This window comes from Mustela nivalis (genome assembly GCF_964662115.1).
Source record: "Mustela nivalis genome assembly, chromosome: 14".
NCBI classification, from domain to species: domain Eukaryota; kingdom Metazoa; phylum Chordata; class Mammalia; order Carnivora; family Mustelidae; genus Mustela; species Mustela nivalis.
This window is the reverse complement of record NC_139033.1, coordinates 1,552,775-1,566,849: the sequence shown is the minus strand read 5'-3', so window position 1 is coordinate 1,566,849 and position 14,075 is coordinate 1,552,775. Positions and strand designations below refer to the sequence as shown.

At 49.3% G+C, this 14,075-nt stretch overlaps 1 protein-coding gene across 3 annotated transcripts in view; it reads left to right on the top strand.

Moving 5' to 3' along the window:
* The window catches only part of WSCD2 (WSC domain containing 2), a 116,493-nt gene that overhangs the window by 33,548 nt on the left and 68,870 nt on the right, over positions 1–14,075 (top strand). The window lies entirely within an intron of this gene.

Here is a 14,075-nt window from a genome sequence, read left to right as displayed (position 1 = left end):
TATCCCGTGGCATCTTTTCTCTTGTGCACGCTTCCTTAGCTCCACATCATGTCTGAGGTTTACTCACGTTGTTACACGTATCAACAGTTCAAGTTCATTCACTTTCCTGCCGGAGGATGTGTGGGGTGTTTCTCCAGTTGGGGTCCATAATGAACAGAGCTGCTAGGAGTGTTCTTGTACACGTCCTGTGGTAGACACAAGCGCTCCTTTCTCATAGGTATGTGCCTGGAGTGGCACTGTGGGACCGTAGGACAGGTAGATGGTAGTAGATACCCTGGTTCTCTGGCCTGGAGTAAACCTTGGGAGCGCCTTCTTGGCCCACCTCAGCCTTATTTCCAGAAGATCCATTCTCTTTCTCTGGGCTGCTCTGGTTCCCGGGATTATGAGACAAGGAGGTGCAAGAAGGGTCCCTCCCCTCCCGGCCCGAGAGAGCATCATCCGACCTGGTGGTTAGGGTTAGGGTGTGTGGGACATGGGTGCAGCTGGACAGGAAGGGGCAGGGCCTCTCTGTTTCAGTTGGGGCTCATTCTGTGCTGGAAATCTTTGCGCCCCCTGTGGTGAGTTCGTGAGGTGGAAGGTTGGGTTCAGCTGAGTGTGTAGTGATTTCTCCCAAACTTACCAGCATCCCACCTTTGAGATTTTTGCCATTTGTATGCTTTCCTTTGAATTGACTTCCTTTTTTTTTTTTTTTGGCTGAAAACTATTTATTGAAGGAGTTAACTTACCTGCAAATATGAAATCAATTGGACTGTCTGTAAGTAGTGGTTAATCCCCGTACAGTCTATAAAAGCAAAACAAAGTTAATGAATTCTAGCCAGGTACTGTCGCCAGCCAGGGGCCACATCCCTGAGACTCCTCTCTGTTATCATGGTGGACTGGTGAACATCAGTGAGGAGAGGCATTGAAGAATTGTTAGAACCCAAGTGAGACTTTTTGTTTAAAGATTTTATTTATTTGACACAGAGAGAGAGATCACAAGTAGGTAGCTAGAGGGAGGGAAGCAGGCTCCCCACTGAGCAGAGAGCCTGATGCGGGGCTCAATCCCAGGACCCTGAGGTCATGACCTGAGCAGAAGGCAGAGGCTTAACCCACTGAGCCACCCAGGCTCCCCAAGACTTTGTTTTTGATGTAATCAGGGACAGTGAAAGAAAACTAAAAAGGAATTACTTTCTCACTTTGTGATCTGTGATCGGAGGTTACTTAATGCTGGAATCTTCTCTCATGGCAAGGCTGGGTCCATACCTGGGGAAATGCCAGGGTCCTGGAGAGTGGTCTTTATTTGAATCTTGTCATTTGAACTCTATGATTTGAATCTGTGACTTTACCTCTCAGTGTCCTCATTTGTACAACAGGATCAACATGGCCCAGCTTTGGCGGCCTGGGGGTTTCCTATGGAATGACCGTGATCTTGGCAGCATCTTGATGGGGACAGCTCACGAATCTCGGGGTTTGCAGCGGGAATGAGCATCCAGGATGGCTGTGCATATGGCAATTCCTGTTAGGGCCCTTGCTCCTAAGCAAAGTCATCTGACCACTTCATACTGTTCTAGGGGAGTGTTTACTGCCCTTGGGATCCTGCCAAGGTTAAGTGGAGAATATGGTCCTGGTGAAATTCACACTTTGTCATTTGTTCACAGGCACAGACATTAAATCCCATCCATTGGAGGGTAAACAGGATCTCCCCATGCACCTGCTTTCAAGGAGGTTGTGATGTGGAGAGGGGGTGTCCCTGTCAGACCATTTGGGTTCCAAGCCCAGTTCCACTGTCTACTCACCCTGTGCCTTGACTATGCCACTTCTCCTTGGGCCTCAGTTTGGGAATACTCACCTTTACCTCATCAAGAGATAAGAATGACTGGATTAGATAAGGCACAAAAGACAATAGCCAGATATTTATGAGATTAAAAACTGCTACTATAATTATTCTTTCTTGAGGAAGCCATAGACTGCATTTAAATTCTCTGCAAAGCCTATTCTGCCTCTTCAACTCCTGATCATCCCAAATATTTGTGTCAGGAAGTTCCTCCCTCTCAACTGTAATTCTGTCCTCAAATTCTGCCGAGACAACAGATTTTCACAAACCTGGGTAGGAATTCTACAACAGCTCTGACTCAGGTAAGACCTTTTTATGTAGAAAGTGGCAAAAACACAACTCAGATAGACTTTCTAAGAAGAAAACAATTTATTTTGGCTTGTAGTCACCAAAATCTACAATACATTCAGGTATGGCTTGATCCAGGCTCAAGGACCATGAGATCTTAGCTTTTCTGCATCTCTGCATTTCCCTCATTGTTGGCACTCAGATAGTAGCAAGATCTCCCAAGGAATCCAAGACTACTTCTCTTAGATGCCCATTGGGAACCAGGACTTCTGCCAGCCAGGCTTATTGGTTCTAATTTACCTGGGTTTTTTTGAACCAGCCAGGGGTGAGAGAGGGAGGTGGTCTATGGTGATTGGGTTCAGCCTGTCAGGGCCCATCTTTGGAACTGAATTGAGAGTTAGCCTTACTCAAACCACACAGGCTGGAGGATATGTAGATTTTGTAGGGAATTGATGCTGGAAGGGGGGGGTGCGGATAAAAGGATGCTGGGGTTGCAATCAGCCAATGTCTGGACACATTTTTGAGATGAAGAAATGGATAGATTTTCCATTAGAGACCCAACAGTGCAATAGGTTTGAAGGAGCATCTCTCTATGTGTCTGTCTGTCCATCTGTCTCTCTCTCCTCATTCCCAGTGCTCTGTGGCCTGAAAATAACAAGGTTGGAGTCAGAGTGATGAATGGGGCAAGATTGATTCTGCACTAATTTTGCCTGGAAGCTGCAGCTATTTTGGGCCCCTGCTGAGCCCTGGTTTAGCTTAGCTAGTTAAAGAACAGGGCTCATGAGGTCAAGGGTATAAAAAGGGAGCAGAAACATGGGACTGGAGGCACAAGTCTTTGGACCTGATTAGGCTCTGCCACTTTGACTCAGGTCCTCAGGTAAGTGTCTTACCCTCCCTGGGCCAACAGCTCCACATCTCCCCCACTTCCTTTTCTTTCTATCCCCAGCTCCTCCACTAGGCACACCTACACATCTCAGGTCACTGCCGGATTTCTGACCCCAGGATGGGTTGGATGGCTCTTCATGTTCTTGTAGACCCTTAGGCTTCCAGGTATAAGTCCCACTTGTCCCAATTTCTCAGTGAATGAGGTGGGGGTAAGTCTGTCAACCTTACTGTGCCCCATGCCAGGCTCCCTGTTCAGCAGGGAGTCCTGCTTGAGATGCTCCCCCTCCCCCTGTTCCCCCTCTACTCAGGCTTGTACTCTCTCTTAAAATGCTAAAAAAATAATAAAAAGGGATGATTTTGACATCTGGGGGACTATTGAGCTAATGAAATAAACTCTCTAGCCTCCTGTCATGTAAGATACATGACACTGGGGCTTCCTGTCATTCTCTCCTCTACCTCATCTAGCATCCTTCTGGTGTAGAGTATGTGCATAATGAAACTTGTGGAATAAATGTCTCAGGTTTCTCTTCTCTTAGATTCCAGTCTCTGCTCTTGCCAGACCCCCCACCCAGAACCTCAACTTTCAGGAAGGCCCCACGAACACCCAGATATCTGGTCCTAAATCCGTGGTCTCCAGGGTATCACTGACTTTATAAAGAGTGAGTGAGAAGAGCAGCATGTTGTTGGGGGTAGAACACCCAGCTGGTAGATGTTGCTGGGTCAGGGATGGAGGAAAGAAGGAGTCACTGAGAGGCTGGGGAAAGTCAGCTGGAGAGAGCGTCTTTGGTTCTGCCCAGAGCCTGACCTGCAGTGACCCTGTATAAGCTGGGCCAGCAGCAGAGCTAACAATAAATAAACAGAATGCCCAAACAAGCCCCCCTCTGTTGGACAGACCATTAAAGACCTGAGGGAGGTTACTGCACTTGGCAGCGTTCTCCATGGGTGGCCAAGAAGCCAAAGATGGAGAAAAATAAAAATAAATTGCACAGGACCTATGGGGGCTGACTTAGCTTTCTCTCCACACCCACGCCCCCCAACCCAGGCATGCTCAAAGCTGTGTGCTGGCAGTGTTCTTTGGCCAAAGAAAATGTCCTGGGTGTAGAGGTGTGTATGGGTATGTGTCTGTCCCAAATAAGAATCCGCTTTCACTCTTACCTTAATTTTTATGTGTTATTGATTGGGTTTCAGTCAATTTTTTACTTAGGTTAAGAAGCTTACTCAGTTGGGGAGGGTATGTGCTTTGGTGAGTGCTGTGAAGTGTGTAAACCTGGCGATTCACAGACCTGTACCCCTGGGGATAAAAATATTATATGTTTATAAAAAATAAAAATTAAAAATTAAAAAAAAAAAGAAGCTTACTCAAGCTGGGCCCTGTCCCTCTATGCCCAGCAGTGCTTTTTGCTCACGACACATGTGGCGAGACAGTGGACGAGGGTGAGAGTTATAATGTCAGTGGCGATCGTGACAGTGATGATGACGATGGTGGTGACAAAGATGATGGTGATGGTAGTGATGGGGTTGACGATGATTGTGGTGGTGGTGGTGATGATGGTGATGACAATGATGGTGATGGTGGTGATGATGACAATGATGACAGTGACAATGATGATAGTGGTGATGGTGATGATGGTGACAATGATGGTGATGGTCGTGATGGTGATGACAATGATGGTGATGGTGGTGATGATGACAATGATGACAGTGACAATGATGGTGATGACGATGATGATGATGATGCTGGTGATGATGCTGGTGATGACAATGATGATGACGGTGATGGTCGTGATGGTGATGGCAGTGATGATGATGATGGTGACAGTGTTAACAGTGATGATGACGATGGTGACGATGATATAAATGGTGATGTGATATCAATGACGGTGGGCGTCATGACCGAGCAAACACCCACTGAGCCCACTAGGTGCCCAGCATCCTTTGAAGTGATTTCATTTAATGTACTAATTGATTTTATTCTTGGAGCCGCTCTGTGAGCCAGGATCTGTTGTCATTGGATCCACCATGTGGCAGCTGTGTGATGCTGGGGAAGTGATTTCATCTCAGCCTCGGCTTCCCTGTCCCTAAGATGGCATGTCCCGGGAGCACACTCAGTGTTTGACATAAACATTCAAGAGATAAAGGTGATACTTTTTATTTCTCTTTTCTTTTTTTAAAGATTTATTTATGTATTTGAAGGAGAGCTTAAGCCGGGGGAGGGGCAGAGGAAAAGGAGAGAGAGACTTCCAAGCCGATTCCCCATTGAGCATGGAGCCTGATGCTGGGCTCGATCCCACCACCCTGATATCATGACCTGAGCTGAAATCAAGAGCCCCACGCTTCACTGACTGCGCTGCCCAGGTTCCCCAGATAAAGATGATTCTTGGGATACCTGGGTGGCTCAGTCAGTTAAGCATCTGCCTTCAGCTCAGGTCATGATCTCAGGGTCCTGGGATTGAGTCCTGCCTGGGGCTCTCTCCTGGGTGGGGACCTGCCTCTCCTTCTCTATCTCCTGCTCCCCCTGCTTATGCTCTCTCACTCTTTCTTCAAATAAATAAACAAAATCTTAAGAAAAAAAAAAGCAACTCTGAGAGTTCCTCGTGGGGCCCTCCTGTGAACCCCGTGTAGGAGGGGTATTCTGATAACCTCCCGTCTTACGGAGCAGGCCTGCTTTCCCACACAGAAGGCGCTGAGCCAGGCATGGGCGGCCAGCCCCGATGGCCTGCAGAAGCAGTTTCAGTCGTCCCTGCATGGTGGTTTTGATCCATGGGGTGCGTGGGCTGGGCCCACACGAGCCCAGATGGGCCCCCGAGCATGCTGAGCTGAGCCAGCCCCCCAGCAGGCCCTCTGCTGAATGGCCCAGGGCTGCCTGCAGGGTTGGAGTGGGTAAGGTAGGGGCGGCTGGAGCTCTGGGACACACGGCAGGAGTTTCCTGGTGCCTAGATGATCTGGATGCCAGGCACACAGTTTGCCACTTCCCTCGCCTCCCATCTGAGGAGGCCCTGGGATGCCTCCTGATTTGGAGTGAGCTCCATCCAGATATTTTCTCCAGCTCTGCAAATCCGCAGATGGATCTCTGGATCTGCCGGGCTACCCAGCCTCTGTGGGGCCACCGGGCGGTCAAGAGGGGGTAGTCCGATCCGAACTGTGCTGTGTAGGTTGTAAGACACACACTGGATCTGGGGATCTTCGTGTGAAGAAAAGAATATAAAATACGTTGTTAATAATCATGTTTCTATTAATTTCATGCAGGGTTGGCAATGTTCTAGATTTGGGGGCTCTGTTGAAGTACCTGATTAAAGCTGATTTCTCCTGTTTTTCCTTTTGGATGTGGCTGCTTGAGCATTTTTGGTTATGCATGTGGCTGACGTTTTAATTCTGTGCTCTTGAGCTCACAGTTAACAGAGATTTAATAGTTCCACAGTCGAACAGCTTGCTCAGGAGAGTTCCAGACCTGAATTCAGATCTCCAGATTCCTAGCTCCTAACCAGCTGTGTGACCTTGGGCAACTCACTGCCCCTCTCTGGGCCTTAGTTTCTTCCACCATAAAATAAAGATAGAAAGAATACGTGCCTCATAGGGTTATCTTGTGAGCAAATGAGAGACAAGGTGGACGGTAGTGAAAATAGCACCTGGCATCAGGTGAGTGTTCCATAACTAAGAACTGTGCTGCCATTTATTATGAGCTGATCTGGGCTGACCCCATGGAGCCCAGACCTCTCCAGCCTCGAGAATGTTCTTATTTGTCCCTTCTGGGACCATGATTTTAAGTAAGAATTTTTTTTCACTATATTAAAAAAAAGAGAAAGACTTATCAGAGACACCGATCATTTTTTTTAAAGATTTATTTATTTATTTTAGAAAGAGAGATCAGAGAGAGGGGCAGAGGGAGAAGGGGAGAGAGTCATAAGCAGACTTTGCACTGAGTGTGGAGCCCCATACGGGGCTTGATCTCATGACCCTGAGATCACGACCTGAGGCGAGACCCATGGTCAGATGCTTGACCCACTGCGCCACCCAGGCACCCCCATACTGATAATTCTTTTTTTTTTTTTTTCAAGATTTTATTTGTTTGACAGAGATCACAAGGCAGAGAGGCAGGCAGAGAGAGAGAGAGGAGGAAGAAGGCTCCCCACTGAGCGGAGAGTCTGATGCAGGGCTTGATCCCAGGACCCCGAGATCATGACCTAAGCTGAAGGCAGAGGCTTTACCCACTGAGCCACCCAGGCACCCCAACACTGATAATTCCTTTTTTTTTTTTTAAAGATTTTATTTATTAATTTGACAGAGAGAAATCACAAGTACACGGAGAGGCAGCCAGAGAGAGAGAGAGAGAGGGAAGCAGGCTCTCCGCTGAGCAGAGAGCCCGATGCGGGACTCGATCCCAGGACTCTGAGATCATGACCTGAGCCGAAGGCAGCGGCTTAACCCACTGAGCCACCCAGGCGCCCCAACACTGATAATTCTTGATGAGGAATTCTGTGTCTTGAGAGAGGATGGAGTGTAGCAAGAGTGAATCCAATTCCAGCCCCCAAACATGGAGTTGTACCATCGTTGACAGTTAATGTGTAATTTCTAGGCTTTTAGAAATCCTAAGAGGTCCTATTGACCTCTGTGGTACCTTTGGGGATTTTTAAGAACTTGGGATATGGGAGGGGGAGGAGGACCATGATTTCTTTCAGCCTTTTCATTTTACAGACAGGCGAGCAAATGATCAGAGAGGTTAGGCAACCCATCCAGGGTCACACAGCAAGGAGGTGACAGGCCATCTGGCTCTAGAGTCTTTGCTTGTGACCTCTTGCTATAGTGCATCATGGTCTAGCTATCACAATGGTCTTAAAATTATTCCTATTTAAAGATGAGGAAACAGGGGCGCCTGGGTGGCTCAGTGAGTTAAGCCTCTGCCTTCAGCTCAGGTCATGATCTCAGAGTCGTGGGATGGAGCCCTGCATCAGGCTCTCTGCTCAGTGGGGAGCCTGCTTGCCCCTCTCTCTGACTGTCTCTCTGCCTCCTTGTGACCTCTCTCTCTCTCTGTCAAATAAATAAATAAAATCTTTAAAAAAAATAAATAATAAATAGAGATGAGGAAATGGGATCAGAGAAGTTAAGTCACTTGTCTTCCATCACACAGCAGGAAGTGGCAAAAATGGAATTCAGTACAGTGTAGACTGGATTGCATAGTGTCTCCCCAACATTTGTGTCCATCAGGAGCCTCCACACTGGACCTTTGATGGAACTAGGTAGGAGTTAAGAAGAAGTTCTACTAGGTTTGACTGGGCCCCAACCCAGTGACTGGTATTCTTCTAAGAAGAGAAAACAAAGACAGATGCCCAGAGAGGACACACGTAGAGATGGAGGCAGAGATCAGATTGACGCATCTATAAGCCAACGAAAGCCAGAGATTTCCAGAAGTCAGCTGAAGGTAGGAGACAGGCCCGGAATGGATGTCCCTTCAGAACCTCTAGAAGGAACCAGCCCGCCCGACACCTGCATTTTGGGCTTCCAGCCTCCGGGTTGGGGAGAAGATGAATTTCTGCTGTCCTAAGCCCCACAGTGTGGTCATCTGTTAGGACAGCCCTAGGAAGCAGATGCTCCAGCCATGACAGTCTTGCTGCTTGTCACAGTGAATGCCCCAGCTTGTTCCAGGGAGCTGTGGACGTGTGGTGCTCCCTTCCTGTCCCTGTCCCCTCCCACCGGCCTGTGGCAGTAGCCCAGCCTCTGAGTGTCTCCACAGAGCTGGGCGGGGGTGGGGTGGGGGCTGTGAAAAAGGCCGGCTGGGCTCAACTCAGCATCCTGTCTGCTGCTTGCATTGTGAGATCTTGCAAATTACTGTTTTCAGTTGAAAAGAGGTTCCAGAGAGCTCTTCAGCGACTCAGCAGGGGCCGTGGATGCTCTTGAATTAACGAGGAGAAGGGAACCTTCCATGACTGATGGCCGCCTTTGTCTCAGCCTGCGGTCAGGCCTGGGAGGGACAGTGGTGCCTCTCGGTGGTTCCCAGAGTCTCAGCCACGGCCAGGTCAGAGTCTCTGGGGTTCGGTCTGTCTGTACAGAAGAGGTCAGGGGATGCTGAATTAGGTTCTGCCATTTCTAGGGGGTCAGCAGCCTTTTGATGCCTACGCAGAGGGCCCGGGGTAGGCTTCTTACTCAGCCTGCCAGCCTGTCCTTGGTTAACATGTACCGTGGACCTCCACTTGGTCCAATCAAATGGGGAGGAGGCTGTTGAGGAGTAGCTGGCTTCAGGCTCACTGTGTGTGTGTGTGTGTGTGTGTGTGTGTGTGTGTGTGTGTGTTAGGGACTGTCTGGGATTTGAACACTCTTGCCTGATGCTTGATGGGATAAAGTCACTTCTCCCTCTGGTTTCCACCTTAGCCAGGGCTACTCTCCCCTAAGCCTATGTGCATACCCATCCAACTAGTATTTATGGTGCCCGGGGCTATTTTCCAGGCTCTAGGAAAGCCCTTTCCAGCATTATCTCATTTAACCATTACAGACATCCTAGACTGTATTATTGTCATTGTCCCCATTTTACAGATGACCAAAAATCAAGGCTCAGTCCTTGGCTCAAGTTCACAGAGCTGGTAAGCGGCTCTGTCTTCCGCCAAAGTCCACACCTCCTGACCGCAGTGACCCTGGGAGGGTCTCTGCCTTGTGACCATGTTCCCTCCCCGGAGCTGGGCAGTGGCCACAGTGATAGAGGCAGATCGTACTCAAGACTGTGCAGTGTGGGGAAAAGAGACACATGGGTAGAAGCAGCTCCGATCTGAATCCCACATGGGCAAATGGAAACTTAGAGCTAAAACCAGGTTGGGGGGGCGGTCAGTGGGCGGGAGATTGGGAACTGTCCGGGGGGGATAGGGCGGGATTCTGGCTAAACCGACCCAACAGGATTGGTGCCGCCGGTGGGCTGGGGGATCAGACATTACCTTCAGCTGGAGGAGATGGCGGGGTGGGGCGCAGGGGAGATGAGGAGCTCGAGACGGTGTTGAAGGTGATCAGCTACAGAGGATGGGGAAACTGCTGAGCTGACTTGACAGGATTCTTGCTAAAATTGGACAATGCAGAGACGCCTACTTGAAGGCAAGTTCAGGGAAGGCTGAGTAGAGCTTTGCTAAGCAGAGAATCTCTGTCACTATTTATTCCCCATCTTGTCCTTAAAAAATATTGAAGGCTGCAGTTGCCTTAAGTGGAGTTAGATGATGAAGAGATCGGGTGCTCGTGTCAGACGAGCTCTACCGCCCACCAGCCAAGTGCCCCAGTTTCCTCGCCCTTGCCTCAGTTACCTGACTTGTCAAATGGGGACAGTCATGGACCTCCATCCCGGGGCTGGGTGTGGTGATGTGGGGACCGCCAGGTACAGGGTGTAGATGAACACGTGACCTGGACTGTATCCTCCAAACCAAGGCAGCTGGGGACCACAGGGGTCAGCCCTGCTGCTGTGGGTCACCCACCCCACAAAAGGCTCCGAGCGTCTAGCATACAAGTGTGTCAGGCACCTTGGAAGGAGTCAGGGATGGAAGGTGGAGAGTTGCCTAGCAGAGCTGGCGTGTATGAATCTTTGTGTGTGTGCTGGTGATTCTTAACTGGGAGGGGGCAGTTTTGCTCCCCTGGGAGACATTTTGCAATGTCTAGAGACCTTTCTGATTGTCACGCCTGGCGGAGGGGCGCTGGTAGGCGGAAGCTGGAATGCTTAGAAACATCCTGCAATGCCTAGGACAGTCCCCTCCGCCCCACAATGGATCATCTGGCCCCCAGATGCCAAGGTTGGGAAATGCCAGTGTGTGCACCAGGGAGCATGGGGAGTGTTGTCATCTCTGCACAGAGACCCCAGGGCTCCGTAGGACTGGCAGGGAGCTCAAGCCTTTGCCACCTGCCTTCAGCCTGTGCCCTCTCCCATCAGCTGCCTGCTGCCAGATCATCAGGCCTCCCCATGAGTTAATAGAATCCAGGGCGCTAAGACAAATGTAAAAACAAAACCCTGAGCAAATGTGTTTTTATGTAAACACAGCAGGGGATGGCGGCTGCCTGTGGAGGATGTACCCTATGGCTGGTACTTCTCAGAGCAAAAATAACCCTGACTGTTCCTGCTCTCGGAGCAGAGCCTGCGATGAGTGGAGGGTCACATGGGCACCCAGGTGCTCATGGGAGTTGTCCCTGCCCTGGCTGAGCCCTCCCTTCCCGCCAGGTGAGCATCCCAGGGGCCCCGAGAGGAGGAGAGAGCAGGTGTTGATTCTCCTGGAAGTCTCGCTTTCTTCCTTCGGAGCTCAGCCAGTAGAGCGGGGGGAGAAAAAAAGCACAGTTTTTGGAGTATCATTTACCTACGGTAAAATTTGCCCATGGTAGTTTATAGTTCTACAAGTTTTAACAAATGGATTCAGCCACAGAACCCCCTCCAGAATAAAGATAGAAAGGAGTTCATTGCCCTCAAAATTCCCCTGTGCTCCTTTGTAGTCGCGCCAGCAGCCCCCTCCCCAGTCCTAGCCCCTGGCAACGACCAGTCTCTTTGCCTTTGGTTTTTTCCTAGAATGTCCTATAAATGGAATCATACAGCCTTTTGAGTCTGTCGTCTTCTGCACAGTGAAATGCCTTGAGATTCCTCAGTGCCATTGTGTGTGTCAGTAGTGGATCTCTTTTAATGGCCAAGTACTACTCCCATTTGTATAAATGCCTCTGAGGGTGTCCCTTTACCCTTGAAGGACATTTGGGTGGTTTTTATTTTCAGCAGCAACAATGAAGCCTCTATCAACGTTTGCATCTAGGTTTTCGTGTGAGCACGAGTTCTCCCTTCTCTTGGGTCAGTACCCAGGTATGGGGTTGCTGGGTCCTATGTGGACATTTAATCTTATAAGAAACCATCAGACTGTCTGCCCAAGTGTCCATATCCTCTTTTGCATTGCCCCATGCCTGTAATTTCTTTCCGGTCGCTCTATATCCTCTCTGGCACTCAGATTATTGGGTCACATGTTGGAGTCCTTCTGGGGGACATGCTGTGGTATCTCATTGCGGTTTTAATGGAAGTGCAGTTTGTTGAGTTCTCTGGTCCTGGTGCTATCCCTTAGAGGAAGCTGGCCGGGAGTTGGTGACGTCAGCGGTGAAGAGCATGAAGTTTGCACACAGGCATACTCCATCCCCACTGTCCCACTCACGAGCCCCATGACCTTGGATGGGCTCTGAGCCTCAGTTTTCCCTCCGTAAAAGGGAACAGTGCTAATATTTACAACTAGCTATGCTACATAGTGTGTGTGTGTATATGTATATATTATATAATTTAGTGTACCTGGCTTGGTAGAAGTTACCATGGTTGTATTCACTGGGCACTCACTGTGTGTTATAAAAGCAGTAAATATAGCGAGTGAGCCAAACTGCTTGAGTTCCTATCCTGGCTCTGCTGCCTACATCCTAGCTGTGTGATCCTGGGCAAGTTACAGGACCTTTCGGGGCCCCTGACTCCTCATCTGTATCATGGAGATCAGCATAGTACTTTTTTCGGGGACGGGGGGATTTTTATGAGAGTCAGGTGGCTTTAAAATGTGAAGGGTGGGTTTGCATGTTACATGTTGTTCAGCCCTTCGTGAAGCTCAAGGACATGCCAGACTGATGTACGGTGATAGACCAGGCATGGCTGCTGGAGAGGGCACGAGGGATCCTCTGTGGGGTGCAGAGAATGTTCCAGGTCTTGATCCCGGTGAGGTCACATGAACGTGGATATGTGTGTAACATAGGATTCTATAGGACTCCCCTGCACTTAAGGGGCACCTGGGTGGCTCAGTGGGTTAAGCCTTTGGCTCAGGTCATGATCCCAGGGTCCTGGCATCGAGCCCCACATTGGGCTCTCTGCTCAGCAAGGAGCCTGCTTCTTCCTCCTCTCTCTCTCTGCCTGCATCTCTCCCTACTTGTGATCTCTCTCTGTCAAATAAATAAATAAAATCTTTTAAAAAAAGGTTATTAAAAAAAAAAAAAAAAGATGGGCGTTTTTTACCAAACTGTATGCAGGTTCTCTTGGGGTGTTTTGTTTTGTTTTGTTTTGTTTAAAAAAAAAAAAAAAAAAAGCAACAGGGCGCCAGAGTGACTCAGTTGGTTGAGCATCTGCCTTCAGCTCAGGTAGTGATCTTGGGGTCCTGGGATCGAGCCCCGAACCAGGTTCCCTGCTCAGCGGACTCTGCTTCTTCCTCTTCATCTGTGATCTCTCTCCCTCTCATTCTCCCTCAAAAAAATAATAAAATCTTAAAAAAAAGAAGAAGAAGAAGCAATGGTAAGACAAAGTCTGAGTTGCTCCAGTGGCTCAAATGACAGAAATGTATTGTCTTACAGCTCTGGAGGCTGGAAATCCAAAATCCAGGTGTCAGGAGGGTGCGAGGGCCGGTGATGGGGGAAGGTTCTGTCCCAGGCCTGTCTCCTTGGCTCCTACAAAGCCACCTCCTGCCGATGACTTTCCACTGGCTTCCCTCCATACCTGCGGCTGATGTCTTCTTACAGGACCATTGGTCATCCTGGATCGGGACCCACCTTCATGACCTCATTTTATTTTATTTTTTAAAAGATTTTATTTACTTGACAGAGACATTGAGAGAGGGAAACAAGCAGGGAGAGTGGGAGAGGGGGAAGCAGGCTTCCCTGCTGAGCGAGGAGGCTCCATCCCAGGACCGTGAGATCATGGCCTGAGCCAAAGGCAGATGCTTAACCACTGAGCCGCCCAGGAGCCCTGGCGTGACCTCGTTTTAACTTGGTTACCTTTGTAAAGACCCTGGCTGCAAATATGGTCACATTCTTAGGTGTGGGGGTTAGGATTTGAACATCTGAATTTGGTTGGGAATTGGAGTGGACCCAGTTCAACCCATCACTGTGCATAGAAAGCACTCTTGGAGGACTGTTAGCGGCGCCACTCCTGTATTCATCACGGCAACCTGTGAGGGAGGTACCGTCCACTCAGGCATGAAGAAACTAAGGCTCAGAACAGCTCCTTATTGGGCCCCATGTCTCCTGGGTCCCTGTCGGGGGCTGGCATGTGAGTGGAAGTCTGCTTGTCTCCTGAGGCTGTGCCCCTGGCCAGAGGATCAAATCCTGATTTGTCCCAGCCTCTTGTAATTACAAATTACCT